The 20,723-nt window shown below is 44.6% G+C and overlaps 1 protein-coding gene and 1 long non-coding RNA gene across 20 annotated transcripts in view; one reads left to right on the top strand and one right to left on the bottom strand.

The window, feature by feature from the left end:
• The window catches only part of MGA (MAX dimerization protein MGA), an 86,376-nt gene extending 66,918 nt beyond the window's left edge, over positions 1 to 19,458 (bottom strand). For 10 of the 18 annotated variants that reach the window (XM_084775539.1, XM_084775553.1, XM_084775541.1 and 7 more), the window contains exon 1: positions 1,061 to 1,167. The gene's annotated coding sequence lies outside the window, so the exon portion shown is untranslated. Of the gene's footprint in view, positions 1 to 695; positions 1,024 to 1,060; positions 1,187 to 13,208; positions 13,385 to 18,223; positions 18,487 to 18,658; positions 18,795 to 18,946 lie in introns of those variants that run through there. The other 8 variants (XM_084775548.1, XM_084775547.1, XM_084775551.1 and 5 more) reach the window with 8 other exon arrangements.
• Positions 1,252 to 7,155, top strand: LOC311594116. Of its 2 annotated transcripts, none has more exons than XR_014777962.1 (3): positions 1,252 to 2,320; positions 3,148 to 3,257; positions 5,952 to 7,155. It is a non-coding gene; the product is annotated as an uncharacterized lncRNA (long non-coding RNA). The 2 variants fall into 2 exon arrangements; XR_014777963.1 differs by having other exon boundaries at positions 1,254 to 1,819; positions 5,952 to 6,960.
• Positions 19,459 to 20,723: the final 1,265 nt, after the last annotated feature.

Genomic DNA, 20,723 nt, shown 5'->3' on the forward strand with positions numbered 1-20,723 from the left:
AACTTCTCCAGATCCACGTGTCTGCTCCGGCGACGAGATCAACAGTGGGTCTCCCTCAGACGGAGAGTTTCCCGGTCTGCCAATCAAGCCACCCTCTTTTCAGACACTCTTCACCCAACCCTGCTTCTTTACTTTTGCCAGAGCAAAGAGACATTCCCGGGAGACGAAAGTGAAGGCAAAAAAACCTCACAGCAATGCACTCTGCCACCAATTTCACCAGTTTGAGACTCCCACTTCTCTATAATCTTCGACACAGATCCCCCAATTTAGGGGTGGCGAGCTACTAATGGCCCTGCTCACCTAACGTTACACTCAAGCCAAAGACCTAGTTGAAAATTCAACAGAAAGAGGAAGTCCTAGGAACAGAAAACCAGTCAAGGCTAACCCACAAAGAGAAAAACCACCTGTCCTTCCCCACCTGTTTTCTCCGCCTTCAATTGTGCACTTACAAACCACCTCTCCTTTGTTTACAAAGTTCTCACTCCGTTCAACTTACTCAAAGCCCCCTCCTTATTAAACCCGCGACCTTGCCTCAATTTGACTAGAAATTACACGCTAGGAGGTGTTTGTATAGGTGTCAAAACACTGCACCCAGTTCCTTAGAGAAACCGACGTTGGTTGTTTCCCTCGGAGAGTTGAAAAGCCGCGAGCTTAACTCTAAAACCTGCGCTTATTCAGCACTGGTTTCGACCTACTGCCAGGAGCGAGATGGTCACGCGGAACATGCCACGCTGTTCAACACCCCACGCACACGAGGGCAGGGCCGTGCCACGGGCACTTCTCACCCCGCCCGCCTCGTGGTCAGAGTCTCCGGCGTCGATGTTCCTAGTTAGTTCTCTGAGCGACGCGGAAATGAGGTCTGGGAGGTGCGCGAGAAGACATGCGCAACTGGCTCAAGGGACCAAAGGCTGCACCGCGTAAGGCCCAACCAGGCCCTGGCGTGCGAAGCTCTCTGCGGAACGCTGCTCAAGCCGTTCAAATACACAAGTGGTTTAAACTCTCCAAAAACTCAGAGCGGGCCACTACTGAAGCGACGCCCTCCACCCGGCCCGAGAGTTACCGTACGGGGTGTGGTCGGCTTCACCCCGAGTCCTTCATACCCCTGTAGGGGCGGGTTATTCTGAAGGGTTCGCACACCGTGTGTCCGCCTCAGCTGAAGAGCCTGCGCACGCACCGGACGTCCACGTCACCGCGCACGCGCTCCTACCCGCTAAGAGCCCGCCGCGCAGGCGCAAAGGAAGGCGCGAGCAGCACCGCTTTGCCCCTCCCCCAACAGCAGGAGGCCAAACGGTCTGAGCGGCATCAAGACCCTTGGGACCCGCCCCCGGAGCCACAGCCACAACCTTTTCGCGTCTTAGCAACACAGAATGAACTACTGAAGCTTCCAGAATCAAGAAAGGTGAGGCAGGAGAGAGGTGCCCAATTCCCTCAGCCTTGTACTCGAAGCCTTCGTGAAAATTCTGAAACTACTGCCCACCGGGCCTTTCTCAACTAGACTTTTCAGCCTTTTCCAGGGGCTCCTCACCGGCCCCGCCCCTGCTGTACCCAGTCCCACCCACACGAAGCTCCGTAGACACCCCCACCCCCGGCTTCACAAGTCCATCAAAAGAATCTGAGGACCTCTTGTACAAAATGTAGTGCGGTTGGAAAGCTCCAGAGCACTGGAAAACCTTGAAGCAAACACCATGAAAGAAGAATAAGCAATTTTCCAATATTCACCAACAAAGAACACTAGGAAAATAAGAGAAACCCTTGCTGAGAGAAGAGAATGGCAATTTAAGCCTGTATTCCCAACAGAGGCTGAGGCTGGAGGAATACTGTAAATTCAAGGCTAACCTGAATTCCAAAGTGAGTTCCAGTTCCAGGGCAGCCTAGGCTGCCAAGACACCCTGTCGAAATGAAAAACAAAGCAAAGAAAGGGCCACTAAAGGAAGAACTGCTACTAAATTGCCTAATACCAAGATGAAAGATATCTAAAATACAAGTGGCCAAGAAATTTGCCTGAGACTTTTATCTGAAATTTAGCGCCTAGATCCTGTGTATTTTTGTTATTTGTTGTTGTTTCTTTAGGACAATGAAACTAAAATGTAAAGAAAACATTAACCAACAAGTATGTCAAGCAGTTACCAAACTAAGCCAAAGAACAGTTATTTCTCAACTAAACATCAAATTTTTTAGTTTTCTTTGTCACTTACTTTCATGCTGCTAATCCACCAGTAAATAGTGTTTAAAGTGAAAGGGAGTACAAAGAAATAATTGAATAGGAAAACAGAAATTGCAGTCCACGTCCTTAAGTTTTCACTCTCAGAACAACTGGAAGGTAATAGGAAAACTTATTTTTTCCTAGGTGACAATACAAACACTTTGAAGGAAAACAAGATTGTAAGGATGGAACCAAGAAGGGCAGGGATACCCAACAAGATTGACCTGTGCTTTTTACTTAGGTCTTCCTGAGGAGACATTCAACACATAGGCAGAACCTGCCTATTCTAATCAAGCCCAGAACTAAAGTTTACTTCTGAAATCATTCTGAAACCCATGATTCGGAAAGAGCAGTCAAGATTTTAGGCAAAAACAACTGTTTCTTTAACGTGTTCCTCTTCTCTGACTCCAAGAACCTTTCCTACTAAACCAAGACTCCTTTCTTACGGGTTGTAATGCTTTCTCAAAAGTCCCATTTTCTGAGACTAAAATTTGAGTTTATTAGTCTTAAAATGTTTCCCCCTAAGGAGCTGGAGAGATGGCTCAGTGTTTAAGAGCGCAAAATGCTCTTCCAGAGGCCCCAGGTTCAATTCCCAGCACACACATGGCAGTTCACAACTGCAACTCCAAGATCTGACATACATGCAGGCAAAACACCAGTGTGCATAAAATGAAAAATAAGTTAAAAAGCCAGCACAGTGGTGCATGCCTGTAATCGTAGCACTACAGGAGGCAGAAGCTGGCAGATCTCTGAGCTCAAGGCCAGCCTGGTTTACCAAAGTGAGTCCAGGACAGCCACGGCTACACAGAGAAACCCTGTCTCAAAAAAACTATACACACAAAAAAAGACAACCCAAATAGCATCTCTAATTAAAAAATCTATAAAAACAAGTTACATGGAAGAGGGCAATAGAAATGTTCTTTGGTGCTCTTTCCCTATTCCAGGTAAACATGAAATGGCAGATGTCAACAACTTACACCAACTGTTTGCTGATTTTTTTTCACTGCTAAGACTAGCTGGTTTTCTGAGCATAATTTCTCTCTTTGCCAAAATCGTAAGTATGTTTGCCCTACAGTCTGGGCTTTCTCATTGTTCTCTCTGAAGACCTCTCTCCAACCTTTCTAGAGCTTCTTGCAGACCTCCATTGCTGACCTTGACTCAAAAGGCTTGACTTTTTTACAACTCTATCTCCTTCCAGCTGACAATACCTACAGCTTGCCCACTCTGCTCTTTTTCTCTCAACTTCTATTGAAATAATCCTCTAGATTAATTTTTTAAATAAATTTTCAAGATGCAATACAAGATCCCTTAATAGGTCCGTTACCCATATGTTTTCAGAGTGGAGTCTACTTAACCTATAAATGTTGGAAGTTAGGAGTATGAGAGTTCTTTGAGAATTTCTATTTTTATATACTAATCTATAATTAATAATACAGCCATATCTATTTCAATGATTCAGTTTGGCTTTACCAAGTAACCATTTTTGCTTAAAACAGGGTTTCATGTATCCCTTGCTGGCTTCAAACTTACATAGCCAAAGATGACTCTGAACTTCTGATCCTCCTAGCTCCACCTCCAAGTACAAATAGATATTGCTGCTAAACTTGGATTTATGCATGCTAGGCAAGCACTCTATCAATTGTGCTACATCCCCAGGAACCAAGTGACTGCGTTTTGTTCTGGGTTTTTTATTGCTTTTTCCACCCTTTTGTTTGTTTGTTTTCAGTTGGTTTGGTTTTTTGAGACACTGCTTTTCTATGTAACCTTGGCTGTACTGGACTCCCTTTGTAGACCAGTTGTAGACTCCAATTCACAGAGATCCACACTGACCTCTGCCTCCCAAGTGCTGGGATTAAAGGGGCATGCATAAATGATTACATTCTACTTTCAATGTATTGTTCTTCAAATTGTATTCAGTTGTATTCTATTTTCCTTTAAAGTTCATCCTTAGTGGAATGTGATGGTACATACTTTAACCCTGTACTGGGGGCAGAGGCAAGTTTATCCCTGTTAGTTTGAGGCCAGTCGGGTCTACATATTGACAGCCAGAGCTACACAGACCTTATCTCAAAAACCAAGGGACGGGGGTGGGGGAACCATCCTTAGCCAGAAATAATGTAGAATGCCTATAATCAATCTAGCACTCAGGAAAATTGTAAGTTCCCAAAGCCAAAACTATAAAGTTAAGTTCAGGGCCAGTGTGAACTACCTGTGTCCAGCAGAAAGGAAAGAGAGGAGAGATACAGATCAGGATAGAGTGGTTGCAAAGTACATGCACAAAACCCTGGGTTCCATATCCAGCATTAAAAATTTAAAACTAAACTGGGCGTAGTGGCGCACGCCTTTAATCCTGGCACTCGGGAGGTAGAGGCAGGTGGATCTCTTTGAGTTCGAGGCCAGCCTGGTCTACAAAGGGAGTCCAGGACAGCCAGGGCTACACAGAGAAACCCTGTCTCCAAAAACCAAAAAAAAAAAAATTTTTTTTAATTAAAAAATCTAAAAACTAGCTAGGCATAAGACACATACCTTTAATCTTAGCACTTTGGAGGTAAAGGCAGGTGGATCTCTGAATGTAAGACCAGCCTGGTCACAGCCAAGGCTACACAAGAGTGTGGTTGTATAAAGAATAGTAAACTACAACTCCATAGGCCATACAATGCATGTTTTCATAAGGCTCACAAGCTAACACACGTATATTTTTCTTCCTTTTTTTTTTTTTTTCCTTGAGGCAGAGTCTTACTCTACAACCATGGTGGTGGCACAGAACACGTAATGCAGGCCAGACTGGCTGTGCAGTCTCCTTGCTTTGCCTCCCATGTACTGGAATTACAGCATGAGCCAACCCTTCTAGGTTTCTATATATCTTACCTTTTTTTTTTTTTTTTTTTTTTTTTTTGGTTTTTCAAGACAGGGTTTCTCTGTGTATCCTTGGCTGTCCTAGACTCACTTTGTAGACCAGGCTGGCCTTGAACTCACAGCAATCTGCCCGCCTCTGCCTCCCGAGTGCTGGGATTAAAGGCGTACGCCACCACGCCCGGCTTATATCTTACTTTTTAAAATTTTTGTTCTTAGTGGTAATTGCAAATGAAACCTCAGCCTTATGCATCATAGCAAGCTATACTTCCAAACTTCATATTTTTAGATAGTTAAAAAAATATGTTAGCCGGGCGTGGTGGCACATGCCTTAATCCCAGCACTCAGGAGGCTGAGGCAGGCGGATATCTGAGTTCGAGTTGAGCCTGGTCTACAAAGCAAGTCCAGGACAGCCAGGGCTGTTACACAGAGAAACCCTGTCTCAAAATAACCAAATAAGAAAAAAAAAAAAGAAAGAAAATCCACCAAATCTCAGCCCTTGGGAAGCAGAAGGATTGGAAACTCATGGTCATTCTCTGCCATAAGGATGTTCTTGCTTAAAGAGAACATGTAAGCAAGAATGAGCTACATGAAATCCAGTCTCACAAAAAAATAAAACAGGAAAACAGGTATGGTGACTCCCATCTAAAAGCCAGCACAGAGAAGCAAGAGAATCACCAACAAGTTATCTCAGAGAGTGGCAGGCATAGTGGCTCACGCCTTTAATCCCAGCACTGTGAGTTTGAGGCTGGCCTGATGTACATAGTGAGTTCCAGGACTATGTAGTCAAAAAGTAAAACAGATGAGTCTGGTGGCAAGGTCCTGTAATGTACAATCAAGAAGCAGAAGCAAGGGGATCTCTGTGAATTCATGGCCAACCTGTCTATATATCTAGGTTGCAGGCCAGGCTATCCAGATTTACATACCTGTTTCAAAAGATAAAAAGGATTTCTTCTTCCCTGGGAAAACACCAAATGGCAGATGATGCCAGTGTAGCAGGAGGGCCCAGCGGACCCAGGGGCCCAGGATTAGGAGGCCAATGCAGCTTCTGCAGAGGATTCAGCAGCGGTTTTAGAGGCTATGGGCCAAGGGCTCCTGGAGGTAAAGCCGAAGACAAGGAGTGGATCCCAGTCACCAAGCTGGGAAGTCTGGTTAATAAGGATGTGAAGATCCAGTTCTCGGAGATCTACCTGTTCTCCCTGCCCATTAAGGAATCTGAGATTACTGACTTTTTCCTGGGTGCATCCCTAAAGGACAAGGCTCTCAAGATCATGCCAGTGCAGAGGCAGGCACGGCTGGCCAGCGGACCAGGTTCAAGGCTTTTGTCGCTATTCGGAACTACAATGGTCACATTGGTGTTAAGTGCGCCAAGGAGGTAGCCACTGCTATCTGAGGGGCCATCACCTTGGCCAAGCTTTCCATCGTCCCTGTGCGGAGAGCTGCTGGGGAACAAGATTGGCAAACCACACAACCGTTCTGAGCAAGGTGACAGGCCACTGCAGCTTTGTTTTGGTGCATCTCATCCCTGCCCCCAGAGGCACTGGCATTGTCTCTGTGCCTGTGCCCAGGAAGCTACTGACGGCACTGATAACTGCTACACATCAGCGCATGGCTGTACTGCCACCCTGGGCAACTCTGCCAAGGCCACTTTTGATGCCATCCCCAAGACCTACAGCTACCTGACAGCTGGCCTCTGGAAAGAGACTGTGTTCACCAAGTGTCCTTACCAGGAATTCACTGATCATCTTTGTGAAAACCCACACCAGGGTCTCTGTTCAAGTCCTTGACATATGTACCGTATCACTCTGCTTGGTAACTTCAAACTACTTTTTATTGTTATGTTTAATTTCCTCAACAATTTACCAAGATCTCATATACAGGGAATTGTCTTTTATGTCTTTTTTAGGTTCCCCAGGGACACTTCATATGTGGCCCATAGATGGTAAGTGCTCAATACATGCTGAGTGACAAAATAATCAACTCTATCGTGGGCTTACAGACTGAAACTCTCACACCTACAGTTCACACCATTAGTCCTCCTCCTATACAACAATTCAAAGGACATTCCTGGGGCGAAGACTGCTGAGTCTACTGGATTACATTAGGTTCCTTTTCTAGCAAAAAGCTCAAAGTCCATGTGTAATGTTAAAATAGAATTCTTGACTACTGAGAAGGTAGGTGGAAAAGTGGGCAAGAGAAGGAAGCATCCATTATAATCTGCCTCTATGCAAAGAATAAGCGTTATTCAGTCCTAGAGACTAAAAACACTCCTGCCATGTCTTTGAACTGACTCCCTACATTACTTCTTAAAACTTTGTACTGGCTAACTTATATCACAATGAATATCAGTGAAACTAAAACTTGCCATAATAAGATTCTAAAAATCTCAACTAATAGTCCATGATTATATATTATAGGAAATCTGTTTTTGTGTTTTTAAGACTTTGAGACAGGGTCTCAAACAGCCCAGGCTGGCCTCCAACTCTCTATATAGTCAAGGGTGATGCTGAACTCCTGATCCTTCTGCCTCCACCTCCCAAGTAGTCAGATTACAGGCACATGTCACCATGCTCAGTTTATCCTGGTGCTTGAGCTCAAACCCAGGGCTTTGTGCATTTTAGGCACAACGAGGTAGAACCAACTGAGCTGCTGCCCCAGATGTAACTTTAATTTACTTTTTGGTCAAAGTTATAAACTGTCTAAGCATTATCATTAAGCATTGGTTTTTCGAGACAGAGTTTCTCTGTGTAACAGCTCTGGCTATCCTGGAACTCACTTTGTAGTCCAGGCTGGCCTGGAACTCACAGAGATCCACCTATCTCTGCCTCCCAAGTGCTGGAATTAAAGGCGTGCACAACAACCGCCCAGTCAGAGATCAACTTCTGTCCATCCGAATTTGCAGAAATTGTACTGCTACCTAAATTTGTTTTATTTTAGGTTTTTTTGAGACAAGGTTTCTATGTGTAGCATTGGCTGTCCTAGACTCACTTTGTAGACCAGGCTGGCCTCAAACTCACAGAGATCCACCTGCCTCAGCCTCCCAAGTAATTTTAATATTTTTTTAAAGATTTATTTATTATGTATACAACTTTCTGCCACCAGAAGAGGGCATTAGATCCCATTATAGATGGTTGTGAGACACACGTGGTTGCTGGGAATTGAACTCAGGACCTCTGGAAAAGCAGACAGTGCTCTTAACCTCTGAGCCATTTCTCCAGCTCAATTTTAATATTTTTTAAAGCACAAGTACAACTTCATTAGAATTTAGGAGAAAAATATAGTACAGGTTAGGTGACAATCTCAGCAGCTACCAGATTACCTTTCAAGATACCCATGGATAAGCCGAGCATGGTGGCACACACCTTTAATCCCAGCACTTGGGAGGCAGAGGTAGGCAGATCGCTGTGAGTTCAAGGCCAGCCTGGTCTACAAAGGGAGTCCAGGACAGCCAAGGCTACACAGAGAAACCCTGTCTCGAAAAACCAAAAAAAAAAAAAAAAAAGATACCCATGGATAGAAATAGCTTCTGAAGAAAGGAAATTGGACTAGTGTGATGACTAAGTAGGTAAAGGTCTTCAAAGTGAAGACCTTCATTCATCCTTGAGATGCACATGGAAAAGAAGAAAATAGACTCCTGAAAATTGTCCTCTGACTTCCCATGTGCCCATCCACACACAGGTATGAGCATATGAAAACACACACACAGACAGACAGACAGACACACACACACCACCCATGAAAACCAGAGGCATCAGATATCCTGGCCTTGGAGTTACTGACAATTGTGAAACCCATGACATGGATGCTAGGAATGAACTCAGGTACTCTGCAAGAACAGTATGTGACCTTTACTGCTGAGCATCTCTCAAGGCTCTTTCTTAACTTTTAAACTTTTATTTTGGAGGGAAGGGGCTCAAGACAGAGTTTCTCTGTGTAGCTTTGGCTGTCCTGGACTCACTTTGTAGACCAGGCTGGCCTTGAACTCACAGCAATCTGTCTTCCTCTGAATACAGACCACTACACCCAGGTTAGCTTTTAAACTTTTAACTTAAAATTTAACTTAGGTGCAGGGAGAATGCATGCATGAGTGCATGCATGCGCTCGCACAAGAAAGAGAGACAGACAGACAGAGACAGACACAAAGAGAGAGACAGACAGAGACAGACTCTAACTTGGTGACCTTATGGTTTAAAATGATCCCCACTTGAACTATGTGGTATCCCAAAGGGCAGAAATGCAATACTGTGCCTCCTGGCTTCATCCAGATGTGAATACAGTGCTGTTTGTCTGAAGTTCAATGTCAATGAGTCAACATAAATTTCAAACATAGAGGGTTTTTTGTTTTGGTTTGGTTTGGTTTTGATTTGGGTTTTTTTGTTTGTTTTTGAGACAGAGTTTCTCTATGTCACTCTGGCTGTCCCTGAACTCACTTTGTAAATCAGGCTGACCTTGAACTCAAAACAATCCAACCTGCCTCTGCCTCCCAAGTGCTGGTATTAAAGGCATGTGCCACTACGCCCAACAAACATGGAGTTTTAAAAAAGAAACTAACATAAAAGAAAGTTGTCTGTTAATGGGTTAATCCTAGGTCCCAGACTGTGGCTCAGTGTTGGGGGTGACTTTACAAAATGTCACTTCTGGAGTTGGTGTAAAATGGCTGTGACCTAAGTCCTAAGATTTTAGTCTGTCCTACGGTGCCAAGAGTTTGGGGATGTCTGCTAGGTTTCTTTGCCTTTGTGTGCACAAGATTTCCAAGCCAGTTAGAAGAAATTGTACAATATTTGTTTCCCTCTAAATGTGCTATCTGTTTGATTCAGTAGCTTGGTGTACACTGGCTGCTTGTTTGCTTGTGGTCTGGGGATGGATACAAAGCCTCACATAGGCCTGGCAAACACTCCATGCCTGATATATATCCGAAATGCTCTGGCCCCACTCTTCTCAGGTTCCCACTAACTCATCTCTGAGGCACAGGAGAAAAACTTGAGTCCCTGGGAGTCCAGAGGAAGAGAAAGAAACAGTCAGTGAATAGCTGTGGAAACAAGCATTTTTCCTTAAAACTTTCATGATTTTCATTCTCCTACAAAGATTATCTGCTTTTATTTTTACCTTAAAAACACTTCACCATGTCACTCATACTGGTACAATGGCTCTATGGGTAAAGGTACTTGCCACCAAATCTGACAATGAGTCCATCTCTGGGACCAACAGGGTGGAAGGTGGGAACTGTCTTCATAAGCTGTCCTCTGACCTCAACTTGTATACTATAAACCTAGAAAAATACTACATCAACTCACTAGTTAAACAGCTTTCCTATAGCATCCATTCACTCAAAGACAGCACTCCTCCAGGTTGAGGCTTAGTGAGTCCTGGGATTCCAGGGGACCAGCAAAACAAAGGGTCTGTACACTTACCGGATGACCTGATTTTAAAATACAAAAACTCACTGTAGATGTCCAAGATGTAGCTAGGTGGGGATCAGGGGGCTGCAGCGGAGCAAACTCCTTTTCCCAAGATATCATCTCTGTCTCCCAAAAAAGTCCAGTTTGGGCCAGAATCCTGAGCTCTCTCTGGCCATGCATGTGCTTCTGTCATGACTGGACATTTGGAGATGACTCCCACACACTGGATGCATGTTCCCTGTGTGTTTCAGAAGGCCCCTTGTTTCCTTGGACCTCACATGGGGCCTCACACTGGCATCCCAAAAGATCCACCATAACATTGGATGAACAAATCCAGATAGCCATACTTTTCTATGAGCTCCATTTGCGTCAATGGGAACTCTGCAGGGCTTAGCTGGGCTTCAGCCTTCTTTTTTTTTGGGCGGGGGGGGGGGGGGGGGCGGTTTCGAGACAGGGTTTCTCTGTGTAGCCTTGACTGTCTTGGACTCATTTTGCAGACCAGGCAGGCCTCAAACGCATAGGGATCCACCTGCCTGTGCCTCCCAAGGGCTGGGATTAAAGGCGTGCGCCACCACCGCCCAGCCAGCCTTTAGAACTATCCAGATGCAGGTTAAAAAAAATTGCTCAGTGAAGGGAAATCATGGCTGGTACTGGAAACCTAACCACCTATCCAGGGCTATAATGAAGCCATGAACCTTGGAGAAACACCACCACTTCAACCATCAGAATTCCCAACGACACTCTAAATGTTTGTCCTTATACCTACAAATAAATGTAGCCCTCAGCCCTCATGAAGAAAACAACTCACTGGGCGGTAGTGGTGCACACGCCTGTAATCCCAGCACTTGGGAGGCAGAGGCAAGTGGATCTTTGTGAGTTCAAAGCCAGCCTGGTCTATAAAGCAAGTCCAGGACAGCCAGGGTTACACAGAGAAACCCTGTGTCAAAAAATTAAAATAAACAAAGAAAAGAAAACATCTTTGCAATAGACAGAAACCATTTCAGAAAATCACAACCAATCAAAATGCAATGTTGTGGAAGCCAGTCCCAACTGGTACATCTACAATACAACTCCTGCAACTAAGGCTCAGAGATCACTGCAGAAGAGGGAGGCAGAAAGACTGTAATCACCAGAGGAACAGGAATTTTGCTGTGAAATTGTGTCTCCTTGAAACTGCAGAGAAGCCACACTTATGAAATCTTACCAACATGGCTACCTAATCAAGAACTGAACAAGGACAACACCTATGTACATGTGACCATAGATGGGGGAAAGTTCATGAGGGCTCAACACTACACAAATACCTACAGTCAATTGTGGAAATGAGGAAAGCTGGAGAAAAGCACCCCAGGGAAGAGCACACCAATTGGTTATCCAATACTAAATGGTCAGCCCTAAAAATATAGACATGCGATTACAATATGGACTAAGAAGATAATATTTACATATTCAGGAATACACACACACACACATATGCATACATGTATAGATATGTAACAACAAAGAAAAAAGAAGCCACATATTTGAAAGAGAGCATGTGGGAGGCATTTGAGAAAGGGGTTGGAGGGATTAAGTGGGGAAATGATATAATCACAAAAGATTTTAATTTTTTGTTTTGTTTTTCAAGACAGGGTTTCTCTGTGTAGCCTTGGCTGTCCTGAACTCAGTTTGTAGACCAGGCTGGCCTCAAACTCACAGAAATGCACCTGCCTCTGCCTGCTGGGAGTAAAGGTGTGTGCCACCATGCCCCGCCTAGAATTTTAAAGTATTTTAAAATACCCTTTTTTTGATGGCTAAGAGTGTTTGTCTGTATATACACAGTGTATTGTGCACATGTGGTGCCTGAGGGGTAAAGCAGGCACATGGGACCCCATAAAACTGGAGTTACAGGAACTGGAGTTACAGACAGTTCTGAGCTACCGTGTGGATGCGGGAGGCTGAGCCCTGGTCCCATGGGAGAACACTGAGCGCTCTTTTCTGAATCTTTTCTTCAACCCGGTATGTGGCCTCTTACTGACTTTTCCCCTCTTGCTTCTACAGCAAAGTGATGTCTTGTTTGTTTGAGAGTCTCTTAGGCTGGCCTAGAATTTGCTATGTGGCTCAAACTTGCCAGAACACATGCTTCTGCTTCCTGAGTACTAGGGTTACCATGTCCAGATCAGTAAAGTGCTATTTTTAAGATATAAACTAGATGATACCTTTTATTACTGGAAAAAAAACCAATGGAGGGGAACATTAGAAAAAAATATAAAATGCTTGTGGTTTACAAGGCTCTCTATGCAATCTCAACCTGCCAACGTCCAAAACATACCAAGTCATCCATGCCACCTAAACCACAGCACTTTGCTTAAGAATCTTCAAACTTGGAGCTAGAAACATAGTGCTCAGGATTGAAGAGCACTGGCTGCACTGTAACGCCAGCACTTGGGAGGCAGAGGCAGGTGGATGGCTGTGAGTTCGAGGCCAGCCTGGTCTACAAAGAGAGTCCAGGACAGCCAAGGCTACACAGAGAAACCTTGTCTAGAAAAAAAAAAAGAAAGAAAAAAATAGAGCCAAGCGTGGTGGTACACGCCTTTAATCCCAGCATTGGGAGGCAGAGGCAGGCGGATCGCTGTGAGTTCGAGGCCAGCCTGTTCTACAAAAGCGAGTCCAAGACAGCCAAGACTGTTACACAGAGAAACTCTGTCCCAAAAAAACTTAAAAAAAAAAAAAAAAGAAAAGAACGAACGGAATTAGAATAGTAGGTAAAGTACCTGCTGCACATCCAGAGAACCTGCATGCAATCCCCCAGAAGTCATCATGGAAACACCAGCTCACACCTATGAGCTCAGTGCTGAGAAGGTAGAAACAGAAGCTCACTGGACAAATCAGTGAGATTAGTGAGCTCCAAGTTCAGTGAGAGGGTATGTCTAAAAAAATAAAAATAAAAGATGGAAAGCAATTGAGGAAGATACCCAATTTCAATCTCCAACCACCATATGAGCATGCCTGCATACACAGATAAACACATACACACACAATTAAAAGAATTAGGCTAGCCAGGCATGATGGCGCACAGCACTCGGGAGGCAGAGGCAGGTGGATTGCTTGAGTTTGAAGCCAGCCTGGTCTACAAAGTGAGTTCAGGACAGCCAAGGCTACATAGAGAAACCCTGTCTCGAAAAACGAAGAAAAAAAAAAAAAGAACCAGGGTGGGTGTGGTAACACACATCTTTGCTCCCAGCATTCAGAAGACAAAGGCAGAGTTCAGATTAGCCCGGTCTACATAGCAAGTTCTCAGCTGGCCAGGGCTACATAGAATCCTCCCTCAAACAAACAAAGCCTTTCTACCATGTATCTTTTTTTTGGTTTTTTGTGAGACAATGTCTCCGATATCTCAGTATCAAAGTCATTATATATCCAAGGATGGTCCTGAATTCTAGATCCTCTTGCCTTGACTTCCTGAGTGCTAGGGTTACAGGTACATACTATCAGGCAGGATTGATGCAGTGCCAGGAAGAAGCCCAAGGTTTCATGCATGCTAGGCAAGTACTCTACCATAACAGCTATATTTCCAATCCTCCTATTTTCTTCACAGCATTTTGACAATATCTGAAATCATATTTAATTTGCATATTGTCTATTTACTAAAATATAAATTCCACAAGATCTTTTTTCTTGTTACTGAACACCCTAACATCTGGCACAGTGTCTGGCATAGAGTAGGGCTTATTGATTATTATGAATTTACCAAATAAGCCTAAATTATCCTATTTGCATTTCATTATATTATGCATAGTTAATAACATCACTAACTTTTATTTCTATCTTATTTTTTTGTGCTTATTTCTTGAAACAAGTGCTCACTTTGTAGCCCTAACTGGCCTAGAACTGAATACGTAGATCAGGCTGGCTTCAAACTCGCAGACATCCTTACTATGCCTCCTGAATACTGGAATTAAAGGCACATGCAACTATATCTGGACTTTACATACATGCATACTTATATAATTTTTTGTTTTGTTTTGTTTTGTTTTTCAAGACAGAGTTTCACTGCGTAGCCTTGGCTGTTCTGGACTCACTTTATAGACTAGGCTGAACTCACAGAGATCCACCTGCCTCTGCTCCCAGAGTACTGGGATTACAGGCATGTGCCAAGCCCATATACATATATGTGTGTGTGTTGTGCATAAATATGCATATGTGTATATATAAATATACATATACAATTTCCAAAGATTTATTTATTTATTGTATATACAATATTCCGCCTGCATGTACACCTGCACACTAAAAGAGGGCACCAGACCTCATTATAGATGGCTGTGAGCCACCCTGTGGTTGCTGGGACTTGAACTTAGGACCTCTGGAAGAGCAGCCAGTGCTCTTACCGCTGAGCCATCTCTCCAGCCCCATATATATATGTATATATATATTATATACATAGATATGCTGTTTCTGCTATGAAAGGCTTAGATCTACTTTTTGTTTTGTTTTGTTTTTTCAAGACAAGGTTTCTCTGTGTAGCCCTGGCTGTCCTGGACTCGCTTTGTAGACCAGGCTGGCCTCGAACTCACAGTGATCCGCCTGCCTCTGCCTCCCAAGTGCTGGGATCAAAGGCGTGCGCCACCACACTTGGCTTAGATCTACTTCTTGATTATCAGTATGTTCTCTGTAGTATCTTAACTTTCTAAGTGTCTCTCTTAAATCTTGTTTATAATCAACATTAAAATATCTTTATTAGATAGCTCAGCAGTTAAAAGCACTGGATGCTCCTCCCTAGGACCAGCGTGCAGTTCCCAGCACCCACTGGTAGCTCACAGCCATCTATAATTCCAGTTCCCAGGGGTCTGAGGAATATAGGGGCTGTGCCTGAAATTCCAGTATTCAGAAGCCCAGGGCAGGAGTTCAAGACCAGCCTCAGCTACATAGCAAGTTTGAGACAAATCTAGACAAGTAAAAAGAAATAAAAAATGAAGCCAGGCATGGTATTGCACACCTTAGTCCAGCACTCAGGAGGCAGAGGTAGAGGGATCTCTGTGAGTTCGAGGCCAGCCTGGTCTACAAAGTGAGTCCAGGACAGCCAAGGCTACACAGAGAAACCCTGTCTCAGGGGAAAAAAAAAGAAAGAAAGAAAGAAAAGAAAATGGGGATGGGAAAACAAAGGCTTGAGAGTATAACTGCAAAAGGTATTATGCTCCAGGTGCAGCTGCTCCACCTCATCTATTCAAGAGGCTGAGACAAAAGGTAAATCCCAGGCCAATCTGGGCAACAATGAAACTCCTATCTCAAAACAAAAAAGATGTTTTTTCAGATTTATTTATTATTATGTATACAGTGCTCTGCCTGCTTGCACACCCACAGGCCAGAAGAGGGCGCAATATCTCATTATATATGGCTGTGAGCCACCCTGTGGTTGCTGGGAAATGAACCCATGAGCTCTGGAAGAAGAGCCAGTGCTCTCAACTGCTGAGCCATCTCTCCAGCCCCTCAAAACAAATTTTAAGAAAACAATTTTTTTCCTTTCAAATATCTGAAACTTTTTTTTTTTTTTTTTTTTTTTTAGCCTTGGGTGTCCTGGACCTTTGTAAACCAGGCTGGACTCAAACTCACAGAGAACAACCTGCCTCTCTCTCCTGAAAAACTCTGACTCTTTATTGTTATTTTTTTTAACATTCATTTATCTATCGTGTGTGTTAATATATTGCATGTACACGGGTAGGTGCATGCCACAATACTCGTGTGGAGTCAGAGATGAATTTGAGGGCGCTAGTTCTCTCCTTCTACCACCTGCACTTCAGGGACTGACCTCAGACTGTCGGGCTAGCGGGGAACATCTTTACCCACCGAGCCATCTTACCCACCTTGAGAAAATTTTTGAGATGGAGTATCAACTGTAGTTCAGTCGGCCTTGAACCTATGGCAGTGCTGTCACTGTCCTGCATGCGGATAATTATAGGCATGTGTCATCACACCTGCTGTCTACTCAATTTTCTTCAAAACAGTCATCTTGTTTTTTCATCTCGATAAGACTCATTATGCACAGGCTGGAGAGATGGCTCAGAGGTTAAGAGCACTGGCTCCTCTTCCAAAGGTCCTGAGTTCAGTTCCCAGCAACCACATGGTGGCTCACAACCTTCTAGAATGAAATCTAGTTCCCTCTACTGCCTTGCAGGAGTACATGCAGGCAGAACATTGTATACATGGTAATAAATATTTTTTTTAAATCTCCTACTCTATAGCAGCACTTTCCCAGTGAATTTTGGGAGACTTGGGATGTAGGTCAGCTGGTAGAATGCTTGCCTTAGAATGCAGGAAGTCCTGTGTTCTGCCACCAGGATTGAATAGACCAGATTTGGGTATTGTAACACATTATCTGCAATCCAGGAACATAAGAATATAGAAGTAGGGTGTCCGCCACACCCCTCTTAATCCCAGCAGAGGCAGAGGCAGGAGGATCTCTGTGAGTTCGAGGCCAGCCTGGTCTACAGAGTGAGTTCCAGTACAGCCAAGGCTACACAGAGAAACCCTGTCTCCAAGAAAAACAAGAATATAAAAGTAGGAGAATCAGAAGTTCAAGATCATCCTTGGCTGAATAGTGAGTGAGAGATCCACCTGGCCGAAAGGGGACCCTGTCTCCAAACTAGAAAAAATGAAAAGAAAAGGGACACTGTTATTAAAAATATTAGCTATTAGCTTAATTATTCAAAAGTGACACCTATTTATTGATTGCACAACGAATGTTTTCCAAATTCTTTTCCCACACAATTCCAAGGCACATTAAGATAAATCAGAAGATACTATAAAATATAAACAGTAGTACATAGGAGTGAAATTTCAGTGGTTAAGCCCTTGTCTAGGACACTTGAAACCCCAGAGTTTGACCCCTGGCTCCTTAAAAGTAAAAATGTTCAAAGTGTGTTATTTGCCAGGCATAGTGTGGCACACACCTTTAATCCCCGCACTGGGGAGGCAGAAGGAGATATATATATCCTTCTCTCCAGTCCATAGTATTATTGATTGGCAATGTATAGTTTATAGGTTTTTCATTTCTACAAAGCCTTGGCCTTGGTAAAACAAAGACTGAATGGTAGAAAGCTTCAGAATTTTAACAAAAGTTACGTCTAGGCTCTTCCAAAGAACTCTACGAAACAAACATACAACAGAAATGGAACTGACCACCACAGATATGGCCACCTGGCATGGTGGTACATGCCTTTAATTCCAGCACGTCTCTGTGAATTCGAAGGCAGTCTGGTCTACATAGTCTCAAAAAGAACCCAGAGTGGTTGGGGAAGGTCTTTGAGAGGAAAGCTTGTCCAGTAATTGGTTCACTGTTATGGAATCAAGGGCTTTTATCCTAAGACATTCTAAGCAAGCATTATGTCACTGACCTACACTCATCACCACTTGTTATTTTGGTTAGCTGCATGTAACTGAAGCCAGAAAATCATCGACCTTAATAAGACCATTTAACACACACACACACACACACACACACACACACACACACACACACACACACACACACAACCATCATCTCTACCTTGCTAAAATATAAATAGAAAGATTACAAAACTGGCCAAAGGTGGGAACCCATATTAGGATTCATTCCACTGCACCGGAGTTACTCGCGGATGCGTGCTTAGCTTCGAAAAGGGAGGGGGTAAAAGCCGACCATCAGGCCTCAGCAAAGTCGCTCGAAATCACAGGCTCGCGAGCCGCGGGCACGTGACTCGCCACGCCCCGTGCCTCCCCCTTCTCCGCGCCAGCAGCACGCGCTGCCAACCTCGTCATGTGACCTTCACGCGGCCCCAGCATTGCCCCTGCTAGGCGACTCTTTCCAGCAGCCATTTTGCCGAGAACTTGTCATCCGTGCTTGCGCGGGGTCCGATCGCACGCCACGTCGCAGCCAGACGTTCCGGGCTGCACACGCGCTTCGAAAGAGCGCTCAGACAGTGAGGGCCCGCCCGAGCCTCACGGAACACGTCGCACCCCGGGGCGCCAGGAAGGCTGCGGGTGCGCCTCGGCCTGCGATAGGCTGTGACGCGCACGTGACGCCACGGCGCTCTCCTGTCCCCCCCCCCCACACCCCCGCTTCGCCGTCCCCCACCCACCCACAAAAAAACAGCCACGACAGACTCTCAACGCTTCGCGCGGAGTCCACGCCACTGGGCGCGTGGGGACGAGCGGAGCGCGTGACAAGCGAGGCGCCTGCGCGTACCTGCCTGGTGGACGGGAGTCGACCCACGCCGCGCCGCTCCGGGGTCCCGGGATCGTCGCGCTGCCGGACCACCCGGCTGGTCATTGGCTGCCAGGCCCGGTCACGTGCTCCTCGCAGGCCCGCCCACAGCCGCTAATCACCTGGCAGGGTGCTCGAAGCGGCACCGAAAGTGCCTTGCACGCGCAAGGGGAGCGTGGCCACTAGACCTCCTTCTGCCCTTTGCCGGGTGGCATCCGTAAAGGAGGAACGAGAAAGCGGGGTCCCAAAACTAAGTAAGCTCACACCTACCGGTTTAACTTCGCCGGCCCCTCCAGGAGCCGTGAACCATCGCCCTTGGGCGCTCCCCGTTGCACGCCGGGATGCGTCTGGCGCCCCTCGGTGTGCTGCAGAGCATGCCGGGAAAGCCACCTCTCCCGTTTTCCTGGCTGTCACCTCTCTGGCTTTGCATTGGTGTCCCTTTGAAAGCCAGACCGAGGACGTGACGGTTTGGATAATTACCGGACTATGACAGGACACCAGGCACTTTCAGTCCCTCCTCCCCTTCTTGTTTGATCTGTGTGCTCTTGGTAAAGCCGCTCAGCCTTTCTTCGTGGAGCTGACTTTGTGAATACTGTAGAAAAATAACAAGGGTGTTTACATACAAGAACCACCAGCCTTTCGTGGTCAGTGGACTAGAACACTAACTTGAAAACGGGGTTTTTTTTTTTTTCAAAGAATAGTTATGATTCTTAGATTTTTCTCTAGGAATAGGCACCCTTTCTCAGTAAGCTTATTGTTGGGAAGATACGAGGAGTGGGGCTGTTTGGTTTTGTGTTACTTTTTTTTTTTTTTTTTAGATCGACAGCATGTCCCTAGCATCAGCCCTGGTTTGCCCAAACTGTTTATAACACATTGGAACTACGAAAAATCATATGCTGACATTAAGAAAAAGGTGGGCTTGTATTAGAGCTAGTTGGTTTTGTAACAAGTTACACATTTACCCGCTGAGCCAAACCTAATATCCAACCCACAGTGAAGACCCTGCTTAAAATTGTTTGCACCTCGCCTGCTTTGAACTACACTTAACAGATTTTGATGATGTCAAAACTTTTGTAAGTCTCAAAGGATGATCAGCTTGAGAAATTTGACTAGTCTTCCTCAGACTTTCTTTTGCAAGGTCATGTTTGTAGTCTAGAAGATGGTTAATAAGTATATTTGTAATATTAAACCCAAAACCTAAAGTACAGGGCACTCTCCTGGTTGCAGTCACTCTAATTAAATATCACAAAACTAATTTCTGACCAAGACACCAAAACATTAAATAAACATGTATAATATCTGTTAAGCTTGAAGTTTTTTTTTTAATTCTTTTTTATAGTCTATGCTGGCAACGTGGCATAATACTCATATTACATATCTCAGTCCTGCGTGGAAATCAGAGAAAATATATTTTCATATGATGTCTAGGAAAAGCGATGAACTGGGTTTAACATCTGCTGTCTAGCACTAGGCGTGTAGTTGAGTTGTAGAGTGTTTGTCCAGCATGTGCAAAGCCATAAACTCAGTCCCAAGTAAACCATGTACAGTGGCACACAGGAAGGTCAGCAATTCTAGGTCATCCTTTGCTACAGCCAGTTTGAGACTGCTCAAGGATAAACGGCACTTTGTCTCAAAAAAAAAAAAATCTATGGGCTACAACAGCAAGAGCCTTGCAGTCTGATAGGTGTGAACAGCTTGTGCGTCCCTTCCTGGGCTGTGACTGTAAACATAGCTTGGAACTTTTGTTATATCTGGTTCCTTTAGGGGAAAAAAAAAAAACTAGGGACACTTTTACCTAGTATTTGGATTGTCATAATGATTTTGAAAAAAAAATATTTAGAATAGCTGTCATAGTTCACGATTACAAAACAATCTAAAACGTCAGTAGTAACTGTTGCTGATGGCTGCATTTGAACTGCAGTTCTTCTCTCTGTCCAGTACGGCAGATTCTTTGTCTGTCTGTTTGTTTGTTTTTAAGATATTTTCCTGTGTTGTTTGCTGGGCATCATGGCAACTCTCAGGAGGCAGAGGCAGGCAGGTCTCTGAT

Source organism: Acomys minous (assembly GCF_964271855.1).
Source record: "Acomys minous genome assembly, chromosome: 3".
In the NCBI taxonomy this organism is placed as follows: domain Eukaryota; kingdom Metazoa; phylum Chordata; class Mammalia; order Rodentia; family Muridae; genus Acomys; species Acomys minous.